At 41.6% G+C, this 18,363-nt stretch overlaps 19 non-coding genes across 19 annotated transcripts; all 19 read right to left on the bottom strand.

Moving 5' to 3' along the window:
* Nucleotides 1-268: 268 nt before the first annotated feature.
* TRNAY-GUA (transfer RNA tyrosine (anticodon GUA)) lies at nt 269-358 on the bottom strand. Its single transcript is given in 2 exon segments — nt 269-304; nt 322-358. It is a non-coding gene; the product is annotated as a tRNA-Tyr (tRNA).
* Nucleotides 359-775: 417 nt separating this feature from the next.
* TRNAS-UGA (transfer RNA serine (anticodon UGA)) lies at nt 776-857 on the bottom strand. Its single transcript has one exon. It is a non-coding gene; the product is annotated as a tRNA-Ser (tRNA).
* Nucleotides 858-1,860: 1,003 nt separating this feature from the next.
* TRNAS-UGA (transfer RNA serine (anticodon UGA)) lies at nt 1,861-1,942 on the bottom strand. Its single transcript has one exon. It is a non-coding gene; the product is annotated as a tRNA-Ser (tRNA).
* A 652-nt stretch (nt 1,943-2,594) lies between these two features.
* TRNAY-GUA (transfer RNA tyrosine (anticodon GUA)) lies at nt 2,595-2,684 on the bottom strand. Its single transcript is given in 2 exon segments — nt 2,595-2,630; nt 2,648-2,684. It is a non-coding gene; the product is annotated as a tRNA-Tyr (tRNA).
* Nucleotides 2,685-3,101: 417 nt separating this feature from the next.
* On the bottom strand, nt 3,102-3,183 carry TRNAS-UGA (transfer RNA serine (anticodon UGA)). Its single transcript has one exon. It is a non-coding gene; the product is annotated as a tRNA-Ser (tRNA).
* Nucleotides 3,184-4,186: 1,003 nt separating this feature from the next.
* Nucleotides 4,187-4,268, bottom strand: TRNAS-UGA (transfer RNA serine (anticodon UGA)). Its single transcript has one exon. It is a non-coding gene; the product is annotated as a tRNA-Ser (tRNA).
* Nucleotides 4,269-5,240: 972 nt separating this feature from the next.
* Nucleotides 5,241-5,330, bottom strand: TRNAY-GUA (transfer RNA tyrosine (anticodon GUA)). Its single transcript is given in 2 exon segments — nt 5,241-5,276; nt 5,294-5,330. It is a non-coding gene; the product is annotated as a tRNA-Tyr (tRNA).
* Nucleotides 5,331-5,844: 514 nt separating this feature from the next.
* Nucleotides 5,845-5,926, bottom strand: TRNAS-UGA (transfer RNA serine (anticodon UGA)). Its single transcript has one exon. It is a non-coding gene; the product is annotated as a tRNA-Ser (tRNA).
* Nucleotides 5,927-6,929: 1,003 nt separating this feature from the next.
* On the bottom strand, nt 6,930-7,011 carry TRNAS-UGA (transfer RNA serine (anticodon UGA)). The gene has a single exon. It is a non-coding gene; the product is annotated as a tRNA-Ser (tRNA).
* Nucleotides 7,012-8,013: 1,002 nt separating this feature from the next.
* Nucleotides 8,014-8,095, bottom strand: TRNAS-UGA (transfer RNA serine (anticodon UGA)). The gene has a single exon. It is a non-coding gene; the product is annotated as a tRNA-Ser (tRNA).
* A 2,331-nt stretch (nt 8,096-10,426) lies between these two features.
* TRNAY-GUA (transfer RNA tyrosine (anticodon GUA)) lies at nt 10,427-10,516 on the bottom strand. The gene is given in 2 exon segments: nt 10,427-10,462; nt 10,480-10,516. It is a non-coding gene; the product is annotated as a tRNA-Tyr (tRNA).
* A 514-nt stretch (nt 10,517-11,030) lies between these two features.
* Nucleotides 11,031-11,112, bottom strand: TRNAS-UGA (transfer RNA serine (anticodon UGA)). Its single transcript has one exon. It is a non-coding gene; the product is annotated as a tRNA-Ser (tRNA).
* A 1,003-nt stretch (nt 11,113-12,115) lies between these two features.
* Nucleotides 12,116-12,197, bottom strand: TRNAS-UGA (transfer RNA serine (anticodon UGA)). The gene has a single exon. It is a non-coding gene; the product is annotated as a tRNA-Ser (tRNA).
* A 972-nt stretch (nt 12,198-13,169) lies between these two features.
* TRNAY-GUA (transfer RNA tyrosine (anticodon GUA)) lies at nt 13,170-13,259 on the bottom strand. The gene is given in 2 exon segments: nt 13,170-13,205; nt 13,223-13,259. It is a non-coding gene; the product is annotated as a tRNA-Tyr (tRNA).
* A 514-nt stretch (nt 13,260-13,773) lies between these two features.
* Nucleotides 13,774-13,855, bottom strand: TRNAS-UGA (transfer RNA serine (anticodon UGA)). The gene has a single exon. It is a non-coding gene; the product is annotated as a tRNA-Ser (tRNA).
* Nucleotides 13,856-14,858: 1,003 nt separating this feature from the next.
* Nucleotides 14,859-14,940, bottom strand: TRNAL-UAA (transfer RNA leucine (anticodon UAA)). The gene has a single exon. It is a non-coding gene; the product is annotated as a tRNA-Leu (tRNA).
* A 652-nt stretch (nt 14,941-15,592) lies between these two features.
* TRNAY-GUA (transfer RNA tyrosine (anticodon GUA)) lies at nt 15,593-15,682 on the bottom strand. Its single transcript is given in 2 exon segments — nt 15,593-15,628; nt 15,646-15,682. It is a non-coding gene; the product is annotated as a tRNA-Tyr (tRNA).
* Nucleotides 15,683-16,196: 514 nt separating this feature from the next.
* On the bottom strand, nt 16,197-16,278 carry TRNAS-UGA (transfer RNA serine (anticodon UGA)). Its single transcript has one exon. It is a non-coding gene; the product is annotated as a tRNA-Ser (tRNA).
* A 1,003-nt stretch (nt 16,279-17,281) lies between these two features.
* Nucleotides 17,282-17,363, bottom strand: TRNAS-UGA (transfer RNA serine (anticodon UGA)). The gene has a single exon. It is a non-coding gene; the product is annotated as a tRNA-Ser (tRNA).
* Between the last annotated feature and the right edge of the window lie 1,000 nt (nt 17,364-18,363).

The raw sequence follows: 18,363 nt of genomic DNA, 5'->3' as shown, positions 1-18,363 counted from the left end.
CCTCGAGAGCTACCAACAGTTCCCATCTTCTAGACAACCTAGCTGCTGCACAGGTGCACTCATTACTCACTAACACATTTTAAAAGATCCACAGGTGGAGCTAATTACTTCACTTGTGATTCTGTGAGGTGAGCTGAAAAACATTAACTGTTGGTAGCTCTCGAGGACTGGAGTTGGCTACCCCAGACTTAGAGAATGCTTTATACTCTGTATATTTTGAGTTTGTAAATTGCCAAAAATTGCTATCTGAGCAAAAAATAAAAACAACTCCTTCGAGCCGGAATTGAACCAGCGACCTAAGGATTTCTACACCAATCATCTCTACAGTCCTCCGCTCTACCAGCTGAGCTATCGAAGGATGCTGTAGGTTCTCAAATATGTTATTATATGCTCTTTATATAGCTTTAAATGTTTAGCTAAATGAGTATTCAGTGTGGCTGCTGAAATTGACTGGTGGGGAAGAGAATGTGTGTAAGAAAAAGAGAAAACAAGCTGGCATCCCAAAGATTTTGATGCACTAACAAACATGGATTTCTAGTCCATCGCCTTAACCACTCGGCCACGACTACTGCTTAAGCCTTGCTGTATTTTCACAATAGATTGTCTATGGATTGAGCTGCCTGCACTGAGAAATTGAGGATGTATTGTATTGACCCAAACACACCCAAAACTTCATTCTCCTTTACATTTGATGCGCTAATGGCCTGAACTCGCTATGGGCATCACAGGTTTCAAGTTTTAAAAAACTTGCAGAAAAGAGAAAACTTAAGGCGTTCGTATTCGGCAGGATTTGAACCTGCGCGGGGAGACCCCAATGGATTTCAAGTCCATCGCCTTAACCACTCGGCCACGACTACTGAATAAACCATGTCCTAGTTTCACAATAGATTGTCTATGGATTGAGATGCCTGCAGTCAGAAAGTGAGGATGTATTATATTGACCCAAATACACCCAAAACTTCATTCTCCTTACATTTTGCCCCGAAAAACAATTGCAAGACCAAGGGAGCTTGCCGAAATAGCTCAGTTGGTAGAGCAATAGACTGAAGATCTAAAGGTCCCTGCTTTGATCCCGGGTTTCGGCATTGTGGAAGATAATATTTTTCGACATAAAATGCAATTTTGCAACAAAAAGCTTACGTTTTCAGGCTTCAAACTTTAAAATCATATTTACAAAAACATTTTTACAAAAATTACTTTGCCACAACCACTGCTTATGTCTCTCAGTAGCCAACTCCAGTCCTCGAGAGCTACCAACAGTTCCTATCTTCCAGACAACCTAGCTGCTGCACAGGTGCACTCATTGATCACTAACACATTTTAAAAGATCCACAGGTGGAGCTAATTACTTCACTTGTGATTCTGTGAGGTGAGCTGAAAAACATTAACTGTTGGTAGCTCTCGAGGACTGGAGTTGGCTACCCCAGACTTAGAGAATGCTTTATACTCTGTATATTTTGAGTTTGTAAATTGCCAAAAATTGCTACCTGATCAAAAAATAAAAACAACTCCTTCAGTGTGGCTGCTGAAATTGACTGGTGGGGAAGAGAATGTGTGTAAGAACAATAGAAATCAAGCTGGCATCCCAAAGATTTTGATGCACTAACAAACATGGATTTCTAGTCCATCGCCTTAACCACTCGGCCACGACTACTGCTTAAGCCTTGCTGTATTTTCACAATAGATTGTCTATGGATTGAGCTGCCTGCACTGAGAAATTGAGGATGTATTGTATTGACCCAAACACACCCAAAACTTCATTCTCCTTTACATTTGATGCGCTAATGGCCTGAACTCGCTATGGGCATCACAGGTTTCAAGTTTTTAAAAACTTGCAGAAAAGAGAAAACTTAAGGCTTTCGTAGTCGGCAGGATTTGAACCTGCGCGGGGAGACCCCAATGGATTTCAAGTCCATCGCCTTAACCACTCGGCCACGACTACTGAATAAACCATGTCCTAGTTTCACAATAGATTGTCTATGGATTGAGATGCCTGCAGTCAGAAAGTGAGGATGTATTATATTGACCCAAATACACCCAAAACTTCATTCTCCTTACATTTTGCCCCGAAAAACGATTGCAAGACCAAGGGAGCTTGCCGAAATAGCTCAGTTGGAAGAGCAATAGACTGAAGATCTAAAGGTCCCTGCTTCGATCCCAGGTTTCGGCATTGTGGAAGATAATATTTTTCGACATAAAATGCAATTTTGCAACAAAAAGCTTACGTTTTCAGGCTTCAAACTTTAAAATCATATTTACAAAAACATTTTTACAAAAATCACTTTGCCACAACCACTGCTTATGTCTCTCAGTAGCCAACTCCAGTCCTCGAGAGCTACCAACAGTTCCCATCTTCTAGACAACCTAGCTGCTGCACAGGTGCACTCATTACTCACTAACACATTTTAAAAGATCCACAGGTGGAGCTAATTACTTCACTTGTGATTCTGTGAGGTGAGCTGAAAAACATTAACTGTTGGTAGCTCTCGAGGACTGGAGTTGGCTACCCCAGACTTAGAGAATGCTTTATACTCTGTATATTTTGAGTTTGTAAATTGCCAAAAATTGCTATCTGAGCAAAAAATAAAAACAACTCCTTCGAGCCGGAATTGAACCAGCGACCTAAGGATTTCTACACCAATCATCTCTACAGTCCTCCGCTCTACCAGCTGAGCTATCGAAGGATGCTGTAGGTTCTCAAATATGTTATTATATGCTCTTTATATAGCTTTAAATGTTTAGCTAAATGAGTATTCAGTGTGGCTGCTGAAATTGACTGGTGGGGAAGAGAATGTGTGTAAGAAAAAGAGAAAACAAGCTGGCATCCCAAAGATTTTGATGCACTAACAAACATGGATTTCTAGTCCATCGCCTTAACCACTCGGCCACGACTACTGCTTAAGCCTTGCTGTATTTTCACAATAGATTGTCTATGGATTGAGCTGCCTGCACTGAGAAATTGAGGATGTATTGTATTGACCCAAACACACCCAAAACTTCATTCTCCTTTACATTTGATGCGCTAATGGCCTGAACTCGCTATGGGCATCACAGGTTTCAAGTTTTAAAAAACTTGCAGAAAAGAGAAAACTTAAGGCGTTCGTAGTCGGCAGGATTTGAACCTGCGCGGGGAGACCCCAATGGATTTCAAGTCCATCGCCTTAACCACTCGGCCACGACTACTGAATAAATCATGTCCTAGTTTCACAATAGATTGTCTATGGATTGAGATGCCTGCAGTCAGAAAGTGAGGATGTATTATATTGACCCAAATACACCCAAAACTTCATTCTCCTTACATTTTGCCCCGAAAAACGATAGCAAGAACAAGGGAGCTTGCCGAAATAGCTCAGTTGGGAGAGCAATAGACTGAAGATCTAAAGGTCCCTGCTTCGATCCCGGGTTTCGGCACTGTGGAAGATAATATTTTTCGACATAAAATGCAATTTTGCAACAAAAAGCTTACGGTTTCAGGCTTCAAACTTTAAAATCATATTTACAAAAACATTTTTACAAAAATCACTTTGCCACAACCACTGCTTATGTCTCTCAGTAGCCAACTCCAGTCCTCGAGAGCTACCAACAGTTCCCATCTTCCAGACAACCTAGCTGCTGCACAGGTGCACTCATTGATCACTAACACATTTTAAAAGATCCACAGGTGGAGCTAATTACTTCACTTGTGATTCTGTGAGGTGAGCTGAAAAACATTAACTGTTGGTAGCTCTCGAGGACTGGAGTTGGCTACCCCAGACTTAGAGAATGCTTTATACTCTGTATATTTTGAGTTTGTAAATTGCCAAAAATTGCTACCTGATCAAAAAATAAAAACAACTCCTTCAGTGTGGCTGCTGAAATTGACTGGTGGGGAAGAGAATGTGTGTAAGAACAATAGAAATCAAGCTGGCATCCCAAAGATTTTGATGCACTAACAAACATGGATTTCTAGTCCATCGCCTTAACCATTCGGCCACGACTACTGCTTAAGCCTTGCTGTATTTTCACAATAGATTGTCTATGGATTGAGCTGCCTGCACTGAGAAATTGAGGATGTATTGTATTGACCCAAACACACCCAAAACTTCATTCTCCTTTACATTTGATGCGCTAATGGCCTGAACTCGCTATGGGCATCACAGGTTTCAAGTTTTTAAAAACTTGCAGAAAAGAGAAAACTTAAGGCGTTCGTAGTCGGCAGGATTTGAACCTGCGCGGGGAGACCCCAATGGATTTCAAGTCCATCGCCTTAACCACTCGGCCACGACTACTGAATAAACCATGCCCTAGTTTCACAATAGATTGTCTATGGATTGAGATGCCTGCAGTCAGAAAGTGAGGATGTATTATATTGACCCAAATACACCCAAAACTTCATTCTCCTTACATTTTGCCCCGAAAAACGATTGCAAGACCAAGGGAGCTTGCCGAAATAGCTCAGTTGGGAGAGCAATAGACTGAAGATCTAAAGGTTCCTGCTTCGATCCCGGGTTTCGGCATTGTGGAAGATAATATTTTTCGACATAAAATGCAATTTTGCAACAAAAAGCTTACGTTTTCAGGCTTCAAACTTTAAAATCATATTTACAAAAACATTTTTACAAAAATCACTTTGCCACAACCACTGCTTATGTCTCTCAGTAGCCAACTCCAGTCCTCGAGAGCTACCAACAGTTCCCATCTTCCATCATTCTCCTTACATTTTGCCCCGAAAAACGATTGCAAGACCAAGACCAAGGGAGCTTGCCGAAATAGCTCAGTTGGGAGAGCAATAGTCTGAAGATCTAAAGGTCCCTGCTTCGATCTCGGGTTTCGGCATTGTGGAAGATAATATTTTTCGACATAAAAATGCAATTTTGCAACAAAAAGCTTACGTTTTCAGGCTTCAAACTTTAAAATCATATTTACAAAAACATTTTTACAAAAATCACTTTGCCACAACCACTGCTTATGTCTCTCAGTAGCCAACTCCAGTCCTCGAGAGCTACCAACAGTTCCCATCTTCCAGACAACCTAGCTGCTGCACAGGTGCACTCATTACTCACTAACACATTTTAAAAGATCCACAGGTGGAGCTAATTACTTCACTTGTGATTCTGTGAGGTGAGCTGAAAAACATTAACTGTTGGTAGCTCTCGAGGACTGGAGTTGGCTACCCCAGACTTAGAGAATGCTTTATACTCTGTATATTTTGAGTTTGTAAATTGCCAAAAATTGCTATCTGAGCAAAAAATAAAAACAACTCCTTTGAGCCGGAATTGAACCAGCGACCTAAGGATTTCTACACCAATCATCTCTACAGTCCTCCGCTCTACCAGCTGAGCTATCGAAGGATGCTGTAGGTTCTCAAATATGTTATTATATGCTCTTTATATACCTTTAAATGTTTAGCTAAATGAGTGTTCTAGGAATAATGTGAATATTCTATTGTTTATAACCATTTGACAACCTTTGTTTAAAATTTGGCTTTGAAAATTAATTTCTAATTAATAATTTCTATTCAGTGTGGCTGCTGAAATTGACTGGTGGGGAAGAGAATGTGTGTAAGAAAAAGAGAAAACAAGCTGGCATCCCAAAGATTTTGATGCACTAACAAACATGGATTTCTAGTCCATCGCCTTAACCACTCGGCCACGACTACTGCTTAAGCCTTGCTGTATTTTCACAATAGATTGTCTATGGATTGAGCTGCCTGCACAGAGAAATTGAGGATGTATTGTATTGACCCAAACACACCCAAAACTTCATTCTCCTTTACATTTGATGCGCTAATGGCCTGAACTCGCTATGGGCATCACAGGTTTCAAGTTTTTAAAAACTTGCAGAAAAGAGAAAACTTAAGGCGTTCGTAGTCGGCAGGATTTGAACCTGCGCGGGGAGACCCCAATGGATTTCAAGTCCATCGCCTTAACCACTCGGCCACGACTACTGAATAAACCATGTCCTAGTTTCACAATAGATTGTCTATGGATTGAGATGCCTGCAGTCAGAAAGTGAGGATGTATTATATTGACCCAAATACACCCAAAACTTCATTCTCCTTACATTTTGCCCCGAAAAACGATTGCAAGACCAAGGGAGCTTGCCAAAATAGCTCAGTTGGGAGAGCAATAGGCTGAAGATCTAAAGGTCCCTGCTTCGATCCTGGGTTTCGGCATTGTGGAAGATAATATTTTTCGACATAAAATGCAATTTTGCAACAAAAAGCTTACGTTTTCAGGCTTCAAACTTTAAAATCATATTTACAAAAACATTTTTACAAAAATCACTTTGCCACAACCACTGCTTATGTCTCTCAGTAGCCAACTCCAGTCCTCGAGAGCTACCAACAGTTCCCATCTTCCAGACAACCTAGCTGCTGCACAGGTGCACTCATTATTTACTAACACATTTTAAAAGATCCACAGGTGGAGCTAATTACTTCACTTGTGATTCTGTGAGGTGAGCTGAAAAACATTAACTGTTGGTAGCTCTCGAGGACTGGAGTTGGCTACCCCAGACTTAGAGAATGCTTTATACTCTGTATATTTTGAGTTTGTAAATTGCCAAAAATTGCTATCTGAGCAAAAAATAAAAACAACTCCTTCAGTGTGGCTGCTGAAATTGACTGGTGGGGAAGATAATGTGTGTAAGAAAAAGAGAAAACAAGCTGGCATCCCAAAGATTTTGATGCACTAACAAACATGGATTTCTAGTCCATCGCCTTAACCACTCGGCCACGACTACTGCTTAAACTTTGCTGTATTTTCACAATAGATTGTCTATGGATTGAGCTGCCTGCACTGAGAAATTGAGGATGTATTGTATTGACCCAAACACACCCAAAACTTCATTCTCCTTTACATTTGATGCGCTAATGGCCTGAACTCGCTATGGGCATCACAGGTTTCAAGTTTTTAAAAACTTGCAGAAAAGAGAAAACTTAAGGCGTTCGTAGTCGGCAGGATTTGAACCTGCGCGGGGAGACCCCAATGGATTTCAAGTCCATCGCCTTAACCACTCGGCCACGACTACTGAATAAACCATGTCCTAGTTTTACAATAGATTGTCTATGGATTGAGATGCCTGCAGTCAGAAAGTGAGGATGTATTATATTGACCCAAATACACCCAAAACTTCATTCTCCTTACATTTTGCCCCGAAAAACGATTGCAAGACCAAGGGAGCTTGCCAAAATAGCTCAGTTGGGAGAGCAATAGGCTGAAGATCTAAAGGTCCCTGCTTCGATCCTGGGTTTCGGCATTGTGGAAGATAATATTTTTCGACATAAAATGCAATTTTGCAACAAAAGTTTACGTTTTCAGGCTTCAAACTTTAAAATCATATTTACAAAAACATTTTTACAAAAATCACTTTGCCACAACCACTGCTTATGTCTCTCAGTAGCCAACTCCAGTCCTCGAGAGCTACCAACAGTTCCCATCTTCCAGACAACCTAGCTGCTGCACAGGTGCACTCATTACTCACTAACACATTTTAAAAGATCCACAGGTGGAGCTAATTACTTCACTTGTGATTCTGTGAGGTGAGCTGAAAAACATTAACTGTTGGTAGCTCTCGAGGACTGGAGTTGGCTACCCCAGACTTAGAGAATGCTTTATACTCTGTATATTTTGAGTTTGTAAATTGCCAAAAATTGCTATCTGAGCAAAAAATAAAAACAACTCCTTCAGTGTGGCTGCTGAAATTGACTGGTGGGGAAGAGAATGTGTGTAAGAAAAAGAGAAAACAAGCTGGCATCCCAAAGATTTTGATGCACTAACAAACATGGATTTCTAGTCCATCGCCTTAACCAGTCGGCCACGACTACTGCTTAAACCTTGCTGTATTTTCACAATAGATTGTCTATGGATTGAGCTGCCTGCACTGAGAAATTGAGGATGTATTGTATTGACCCAAACACACCCAAAACTTCATTCTCCTTTACATTTGATGCGCTAATGGCCTGAACTCGCTATGGGCATCACAGGTTTCAAGTTTTTAAAAACTTGCAGAAAAGAGAAAACTTAAGGCGTTCGTAGTCGGCAGGATTTGAACCTGCGCGGGGAGACCCCAATGGATTTCAAGTCCATCGCCTTAACCACTCGGCCACGACTACTGAATAAACCATGCCCTAGTTTCACAATAGATTGTCTATGGATTGAGATGCCTCCAAACTCCTAGAACGTCTGACCTATAATCGTCTCCTAAACCACCTTACTGCTAACTCCATTCTCGACCCCCTCCAATCCGGGTTCCGCCCTTTACATTCCACTGAAACTGCCCTGACCAAAGTCACTAACGATCTAATATCGGCTAAATCCAAAGGCCTCTTCTCTATCCTCATCCAGCTTGATCTGTCAGCTGCCTTTGACACTGTTGACCACCCTCTCCTGCTCAACACACTCCGCTCCTTTGGCATCACTGGCACGGTATTCTCCTGGTTCACCTCATACCTCTCCGATCGCTCCTTCTCCGTCTCCACTCCGAGCTCCTCCTCTCCTACTACCCCGCAGCCAGTCGGTGTTCCCCAAGGGTCTGTCCTTGGCCCTCTCCTCTTCTCTCTCTACACCACCTCTCTGGGCACTCTCATCAGCTCCTATGGTTTTCATTACCACCTTTATGCTGATGATACCCTAATCTATCTCTCTTCCCCCGATCTATCCCCATCACTCCTGTCCAAGGTCTCTGAATGCCTCACAGCCATCTCAGCCTGGATGACCCAACGCTTCCTGAAGCTAAACATGGCTAAAACTGAACTTCTAATCTTCCATCCCCCGAACATCCCCTCTTCTCCCACTATCTCCATCAGTATTGGTGAAACCGAGATCACCTCCACCGACCAAACGCGCTGCCTTGGTGTCATCATTGACTCCTCCCTCTCTTTCACCCCCCACATTCGTGCTCTCTCACAGTCTTGCCGCTTTCACCTACGCAACATCTCACGCATCAGACCATTCCTCTCCACTGACGCGACCAAAATTCTCATTCACTCTCTTGTCATCTCCCGCCTTGACTACTGCAACATCCTTCTCTCCGGGCTACCTCTCACCCGCCTCGCACCTCTCCAATCCATTCTTAACGCTGCTGCTAGGCTCATCTTCCTCTCCCGCCGCTCTACCTCCGCCTCCCCCCTCTGTCTATCTCTTCACTGGCTCCCCATTCCTTTCCGAGTTCTCTTTAAACTCCTCACCACCACCTACAAAGCTCTCTCCTCCTCCACCGCTCCTTACCTCTCTTCACTGATCTCTATCCACACTCCCTCCCGTCCTCTTCGCTCCATCGCTGACCGCCGACTGACCTCTCACCTAATCACCTCCTCCCACTCCCGTGTCCAAGACTTCTCTCGCGCTGCCCCCCTGCACTGGAACAACCTCCCGCCACCCATCAGGCTTTCTGATTCCCTTACCTCCTTCAAGCGCTCCCTCAAAACCCACTTTTTTCGACTAGCCTATCCCTCCTCCTAACCTCTTTTGATCCTCTTATCCTGCCTCCGTTCCCCTCCGTTCCTACTTATCCTATTGTTTTTCGTTCGTCCACCCACCTATTTTTAGTATGTTAACTCTTATGAGTAGGGCCCTCCTTCCTCACGTACTCACCCTACCTCTTTACCTCACCTGTGCTCCTGTCCTGTTCTTCCCTTCCTCTACTTCATCTTTAGTCTCCTTGACAATTTTGACACCTACTTCTGAACTGATGCTGATTTTAGTTCTACCAGCTATACCCCCATTTATACTGTATTTTTCAACACACCCTGTACGTTACCTCGTCATTTTTTTTTGTTTGCTATGTACGGCGCTGCGGACACTTTGCGGCGCCCTATAAATAAACGTACTACTACTACTACTACTGCAGTCAGAAAGTGAGGATGTATTATATTGACCCAAATACACCCAAAACTTCATTCTCCTTACATTTTGCCCCGAAAAACGATAGCAAGACCAAGGGAGCTTGCCGAAATAGCTCAGTTGGGAGAGCAATAGACTGAAGATCTAAAGGTCCCTGCTTCGATCCCGGGTTTCGGCATTGTGGAAGATAATATTTTTCGACATAAAATGCAATTTTGCAACAAAAAGCTTACGGTTTCAGGCTTCAAACTTTAAATTCATATTTACAAAAACATTTTTACAAAAATCACTTTGCCACAACCACTGCTTATGTCTCTCAGTAGCCAACTCCAGTCCTCGAGAGCTACCAACAGTTCCCATCTTCCAGACAACCTAGCTGCTGCACAGGTGCACTCATTACTCACTAACACATTTTAAAAGATCCACAGGTGGAGCTAATTACTTCACTTGTGATTCTGTGAGGTGAGCTGAAAAACATTAACTGTTGGTAGCTCTCGAGGACTGGAGTTGGCTACCCCAGACTTAGAGAATGCTTTATACTCTGTATATTTTGAGTTTGTAAATTGCCAAAAATTGCTATCTGAGCAAAAAATAAAAACAACTCCTTCGAGCCGGAATTGAACCAGCGACCTAAGGATTTCTACACCAATCATCTCTACAGTCCTCCGCTCTACCAGCTGAGCTATCGAAGGATGCTGTAGGTTCTCAAATATGTTATTATATACTCTTTATATAGCCTTAAATGTTTAGCTAAATGAGTGTTCTAGGAATAATGTGAATATTCTATTGTTTATAACCATTTGACAACCTTTGTTTAAAATTTGGCTTTGAAAATTAATTTCTAATTAATAATTTCTATTCAGTGTGGCTGCTGAAATTGACTGGTGGGGAAGAGAATGTGTGTAAGAAAAAGAGAAAACAAGCTGGCATCCCAAAGATTTTGATGCACTAACAAACATGGATTTCTAGTCCATCGCCTTAACCACTCGGCCACGACTACTGCTTAAGCCTTGCTGTATTTTCACAATAGATTGTCTATGGATTGAGCTGCCTGCACTGAGAAATTGAGGATGTATTGTATTGACTCAAACACACCCAAAACTTCATTCTCCTTTACATTTGATGCGCTAATGGCCTGAACTCGCTATGGGCATCACAGGTTTCAAGTTTTAAAAAACTTGCAGAAAAGAGAAAACTTAAGGCATTCGTAGTCGGCAGGATTTGAACCTGCGCGGGGAGACCCCAATGGATTTCAAGTCCATCGCCTTAACCACTCGGCCACGACTACTGAATAAACCATGTCCTAGTTTCACAATAGATTGTCTATGGATTGAGATGCCTGCAGTCAGAAAGTGAGGATGTATTATATTGACCCAAATACACCCAAAACTTCATTCTCCTTACATTTTGCCCCGAAAAACGAATGCAAGACCAAGGGAGCTAGCCGAAATAGCTCAGTTGGTAGAGCAATAGACTGAAGATCTAAAGGTCCCTGCTTTGATCCCGGGTTTCGGCATTGTGGAAGATAATATTTTTCGACATAAAATGCAATTTTGCAACAAAAAGCTTACGTTTTCAGGCTTCAAACTTTAAAATCATACTTACAAAAACATTTTTACAAAAATCACTTTGCCACAACCACTGCTTATGTCTCTCAGTAGCCAACTCCAGTCCTCGAGAGCTACCAACAGTTCCTATCTTCCAGACAACCTAGCTGCTGCACAGGTGCACTCATTGATCACTAACACATTTTAAAAGATCCACAGGTGGAGCTAATTACTTCACTTGTGATTCTGTGAGGTGAGCTGAAAAACATTAACTGTTGGTAGCTCTCGAGGACTGGAGTTGGCTACCCCAGACTTAGAGAATGCTTTATACTCTGTATATTTTGAGTTTGTAAATTGCCAAAAATTGCTACCTGAGCAAAAAATAAAAACAACTCCTTCAGTGTGGCTGCTGAAATTGACTGGTGGGGAAGAGAATGTGTGTAAGAAAAAGAGAAATCAAGCTGGCATCCCAAAGATTTTGATGCACTAACAAACATGGATTTCTAGTCCATCGCCGTAACCACTCGGCCACGACTACTGCTTAAGCCTTGCTGTATTTTCACAATAGATTGTCTATGGATTGAGCTGCCTGCACTGAGAAATTGAGGATGTATTGTATTGACCCAAACACACCCAAAACTTCATTCTCCTTTACATTTGATGCGCTAATGGCCTGAACTCGCTATGGGCATCACAGGTTTCAAGTTTTTAAAAACTTGCAGAAAAGAGAAAACTTAAGGCGTTCGTAGTCGGCAGGATTTGAACCTGCGTGGGGAGACCCCAATGGATTTCAAGTCCATCGCCTTAACCACTCGGCCACGACTACTGAATAAACCATGCCCTAGTTTCACAATAGATTGTCTATGGATTGAGATGCCTGCAGTCAGAAAGTGAGGATGTATTATATTGACCCAAATACACCCAAAACTTCAATCTCCTTACATTTTGCCCCGAAAAACGATTGCAAGACCAAGGGAGCTTGCCGAAATAGCTCAGTTGGGAGAGCAATAGACTGAAGATCTAAAGGTTCCTGTTTCGATCCCGGGTTTCGGCATTGTGGAAGATAATATTTTTCGACATAAAATGCAATTTTGCAACAAAAAGCTTACGTTTTCAGGCTTCAAACTTTAAAATCATATTTACAAAAACATTTTTACAAAAATCACTTTGCCACAACCATTGCTTATGTCTCTCAGTAGCCAACTCCAGTCCTCGAGAGCTACCAACAGTTCCCATCTTCCATCATTCTCCTTACATTTTGCCCCGAAAAACGATTGCAAGACCAAGACCAAGGGAGCTTGCCGAAATAGCTCAGTTGGGAGAGCAATAGTCTGAAGATCTAAAGGTCCCTGCTTCGATCTCGGGTTTCGGCATTGTGGAAGATAATATTTTTCGACATAAAAATGCAATTTTGCAACAAAAAGCTTACGTTTTCAGGCTTCAAACTTTAAAATCATATTTACAAAAACATTTTTACAAAAATCACTTTGCCACAACCACTGCTTATGTCTCTCAGTAGCCAACTCCAGTCCTCGAGAGCTACCAACAGTTCCCATCTTCCAGACAACCTAGCTGCTGCACAGGTGCACTCATTACTCACTAACACATTTTAAAAGATCCACAGGTGGAGCTAATTACTTCACTTGTGATTCTGTGAGGTGAGCTGAAAAACATTAACTGTTGGTAGCTCTCGAGGACTGGAGTTGGCTACCCCAGACTTAGAGAATGCTTTATACTCTGTATATTTTGAGTTTGTAAATTGCCAAAAATTGCTATCTGAGCAAAAAATAAAAACAACTCCTTTGAGCCGGAATTGAACCAGCGACCTAAGGATTTCTACACCAATCATCTCTACAGTCCTCCGCTCTACCAGCTGAGCTATCGAAGGATGCTGTAGGTTCTCAAATATGTTATTATATGCTCTTTATATAGCTTTAAATGTTTAGCTAAATGAGTGTTCTAGGAATAATGTGAATATTCTATTGTTTATAACCATTTGACAACCTTTGTTTAGAATTTGGCTTTGAAAATTAATTTCTAATTAATAATTTCTATTCAGTGTGGCTGCTGAAATTGACTGGTGGGGAAGAGAATGTGTGTAAGAAAAAGAGAAAACAAGCTAGCATCCCAAAGATTTTGATGCACTAACAAACATGGATTTCTAGTCCATCGCCTTAACCACTCGGCCACGACTACTGCTTAAGCCTTGCTGTATTTTCACAATAGATTGTCTATGGATTGAGCTGCCTGCACAGAGAAATTGAGGATGTATTGTATTGACCCAAACACACCCAAAACTTCATTCTCCTTTACATTTGATGCGCTAATGGCCTGAACTCGCTATGGGCATCACAGGTTTCAAGTTTTTAAAAACTTGCAGAAAAGAGAAAACTTAAGGCGTTCGTAGTCGGCAGGATTTGAACCTGCGCGGGGAGACCCCAATGGATTTCAAGTCCATCGCCTTAACCACTCGGCCACGACTACTGAATAAACCATGTCCTAGTTTCACAATAGATTGTCTATGGATTGAGATGCCTGCAGTCAGAAAGTGAGGATGTATTATATTGACCCAACTACACCCAAAACTTCATTCTCCTTACATTTTGCCCCGAAAAACGATTGCAAGACCAAGGGAGCTTGCCAAAATAGCTCAGTTGGGAGAGCAATAGGCTGAAGATCTAAAGGTCCCTGCTTCGATCCTGGGTTTCGGCATTGTGGAAGATAATATTTTTCGACATAAAATGCAATTTTGCAACAAAAAGCTTACGTTTTCAGGCTTCAAACTTTAAAATCATATTTACAAAAACATTTTTACAAAAATCACTTTGCCACAACCACTGCTTATGTCTCTCAGTAGCCAACTCCAGTCCTCGAGAGCTACCAACAGTTCCCATCTTCCAGACAACCTAGCTGCTGCACAGGTGCACTCATTATTTACTAACACATTTTAAAAGATCCACAGGTGGAGCTAATTACTTCACTTGTGATTCTGTGAGGTGAGCTGAAAAACATTAACTGTTGGTAGCTCTCGAGGACTGGAGTTGGCTACCCCAGACTTAGAGAATGCTTTATACTCTGTATATTTTGAGTTTGTAAATTGCCAAAAATTGCTATCTGAGCAAAAAATAAAAACAACTCCTTCAGTGTGGCTGCTGAAATTGACTGGTGGGGAAGATAATGTGTGTAAGAAAAAGAAAAAACAAGCTGGCATCCCAAAGATTTTGATGCACTAACAAACATGGATTTCTAGTCCATCGCCTTAACCACTCGGCCACGACTACTGCTTAAACTTTGCTGTATTTTCACAATAGATTGTCTATGGATTGAGCTGCCTGCACTGAGAAATTGAGGATGTATTGTATTGACCCAAACACACCCAAAACTTCATTCTCCTTTACATTTGATGCGCTAATGGCCTGAACTCGCTATGGGCATCACAGGTTTCAAGTTTTTAAAAACTTGCTGAAAAGAGAAAACTTAAGGCGTTCGTAGTCGGCAGGATTTGAACCTGCGCGGGGAGACCCCAATGGATTTTAAGTCCATCGCCTTAACCACTCGGCCACGACTACTGAATAAACCATGTCCTAGTTTCACAATAGATTGTCTATGGATTGAGATGCCTGCAGTCAGAAAGTGAGGATGTATTATATTGACCCAAATACACCCAAAACTTCATTCTCCTTACATTTTGCCCCGAAAAACAATAGCAAGACCAAGGGAGCTTGCCGAAATAGCTCAGTTGGGAGAGCAATAGACTGAAGATCTAAAGGTCCCTGCTTCGATCCCGGGTTTCGGCATTGTGGAAGATAATATTTTTCGACATAAAATGCAATTTTGCAACAAAAAGCTTACGGTTTCAGGCTTCAAACTTTAAAATCATATTTACAAAAACATTTTTACAAAAATCACTTTGCCACAACCACTGCTTATGTCTCTCAGTAGCCAACTCCAGTCCTCGAGAGCTACCAACAGTTCCCATCTTCCAGACAACCTAGCTGCTGCACAGGTGCACTCATTACTCACTAACACATTTTAAAAGATCCACAGGTGGAGCTAATTACTTCACTTGTGATTCTGTGAGGTGAGCTGAAAAACATTAACTGTTGGTAGCTCTCGAGGACTGGAGTTGGCTACCCCAGACTTAGAGAATGCTTTATACTCTGTATATTTTGAGTTTGTAAATTGCCAAAAATTGCTATCTGAGCAAAAAATAAAAACAACTCCTTCGAGCCGGAATTGAACCAGCGACCTAAGGATTTCCACACCAATCATCTCTACAGTCCTCCGCTCTACCAGCTGAGCTATCGAAGGATGCTGTAGGTTCTCAAATATGTTATTATATACTCTTTATATAGCCTTAAATGTTTAGCTAAATGAGTGTTCTAGGAATAATGTGAATATTCTATTGTTTATAACGATTTGACAACCTTTGTTTAAAATTTGGCTTTGAAAATTAATTTCTAATTAATAATTTCTATTCAGTGTGGCTGCTGAAATTGACTGGTGGGGAAGAGAATGTGTGTAAGAAAAAGAGAAAACAAGCTGGCATCCCAAAGATTTTGATGCACTAACAAACATGGATTTCTAGTCCATCGCCTTAACCACTCGGCCACGACTACTGCTTAAGCCTTGCTGTATTTTCACAATAGATTGTCTATGGATTGAGCTGCCTGCACTGAGAAATTGAGGATGTATTGTATTGACCCAAACACACCCAAAACTTCATTCTCCTTTACATTTGATGCGCTAATGGCCTGAACTCGCTATGGGCATCACAGGTTTCAAGTTTTAAAAAACTTGCAGAAAAGAGAAAACTTAAGGCATTCGTAGTCGGCAGGATTTGAACCTGCGCGGGGAGACCCCAATGGATTTCAAGTCCATCGCCTTAACCACTCGGCCACGACTACTGAATAAACCATGTCCTAGTTTCACAATAGATTGTCTATGGATTGAGATGCCTGCAGTCAGAAAGTGAGGATGTATTATATTGACCCAAATACACCCAAAACTTCATTCTCCTTACATTTTGCCCCGAAAAACAATAGCAAGACCAAGGGAGCTTGCCGAAATAGCTCAGTTGGTAGAGCAATAGACTGAAGATCTAAAGGTCCCTGCTTTGATCCCGGGTTTCGGCATTGTGGAAGATAATATTTTTCGACATAAAATGCAATTTTGCAACAAAAAGCTTACGTTTTCAGGCTTCAAACTTTAAAATCATATTTACAAAAACATTTTTACAAAAATCACTTTGCCACAACCACTGCTTATGTCTCTCAGTAGCCAACTCCAGTCCTCGAGAGCTACCAACAGTTCCTATCTTCCAGACAACCTAGCTGCTGCACAGGTGCACTCATTGATCACTAACACATTTTAAAAGATCCACAGGTGGAGCTAATTACTTCACTTGTGATTCTGTGAGGTGAGCTGAAAAACATTAACTGTTGGTAGCTCTCGAGGACTGGAGTTGGCTACCCCAGACTTAGAGAATGCTTTATACTCTGTATATTTTGAGTTTGTAAATTGCCAAAAATTGCTACCTGAGCAAAAAATAAAAACAACTCCTTCAGTGTGGCTGCTGAAATTGACTGGTGGGGAAGAGAATGTGTGTAAGAAAAAGAGAAATCAAGCTGGCATCCCAAAGATTTTGATGCACTAACAAACATGGATTTCTAGTCCATCGCCTTAACCACTCGGCCACGACTACTGCTTAAGCCTTGCTGTATTTTCACAATAGATTGTCTATGGATTGAGCTGCCTGCACTGAGAAATTGAGGATGTATTGTATTGACCCAAACACACCCAAAACTTCATTCTCCTTTACATTTGATGCGCTAATGGCCTGAACTCGCTATGGGCATCACAGGTTTCAAGTTTTTAAAAACTTGCAGAAAAGAGAAAACTTAAGGCGTTCGTAGTCGGCAGGATTTGAACCTGCGCGGGGAGACCCCAATGGATTTCAAGTCCATCGCCTTAACCACTCGGCCACGACTACTGAATAAACCATGTCCTAGTTTTACAATAGATTGTCTATGGATTGAGATGCCTGCAGTCAGAAAGTGAGGATGTATTATATTGACCCAAATACACCCAAAACTTCATTCTCCTTACATTTTGCCCCGAAAAACGATTGCAAGACCAAGGGAGCTTGCCAAAATAGCTCAGTTGGGAGAGCAATAGGCTGAAGATCTAAAGGTCCCTGCTTCGATCCTGGGTTTCGGCATTGTGGAAGATAATATTTTTCGACATAAAATGCAATTTTGCAACAAAAGTTTACGTTTTCAGGCTTCAAACTTTAAAATCATATTTACAAAAACATTTTTACAAAAATCACTTTGCCACAACCACTGCTTATGTCTCTCAGTAGCCAACTCCAGTCCTCGAGAGCTACCAACAGTTCCCATCTTCCAGACAACCTAGCTGCTGCACAGGTGCACTCATTACTCACTAACACATTTTAAAAGATCCACAGGTGGAGCTAATTACTTCACTTGTGATTCTGTGAGGTGAGCTGAAAAACATTAACTGTTGGTAGCTCTCGAGGACTGGAGTTGGCTACCCCAGACTTAGAGAATGCTTTATACTCTGTATATTTTGAGTTTGTAAATTGCCAAAAATTGCTATCTGAGCAAAAAATAAAAACAACTCCTTCAGTGTGGCTGCTGAAATTGACTGGTGGGGAAGAGAATGTGTGTAAGAAAAAGAGAAAACAAGCTGGCATCCCAAAGATTTTGATGCACTAACAAACATGGATTTCTAGTCCATCGCCTTAACCAGTCGGCCACGACTACTGCTTAAACCTTGCTGTATTTTCACAATAGATTGTCTATGGATTGAGCTGCCTGCACTGAGAAATTGAGGATGTATTGTATTGACCCAAACACACCCAAAACTTCATTCTCCTTTACATTTGATGCGCTAATGGCCTGAACTCGCTATGGGCATCACAGGTTTCAAGTTTTTAAAAACTTGCAGAAAAGAGAAAACTTAAGGCG

This window comes from Crinia signifera, chromosome 3 (genome assembly GCF_055691185.1).
Source record: "Crinia signifera chromosome 3, ASM5569118v1, whole genome shotgun sequence".
Classification (NCBI taxonomy): Eukaryota; Metazoa; Chordata; class Amphibia; order Anura; family Myobatrachidae; genus Crinia; species Crinia signifera.
Note: the sequence above shows the minus strand (reverse complement) of the source record. Positions and strands in the feature narration are given on the sequence as shown.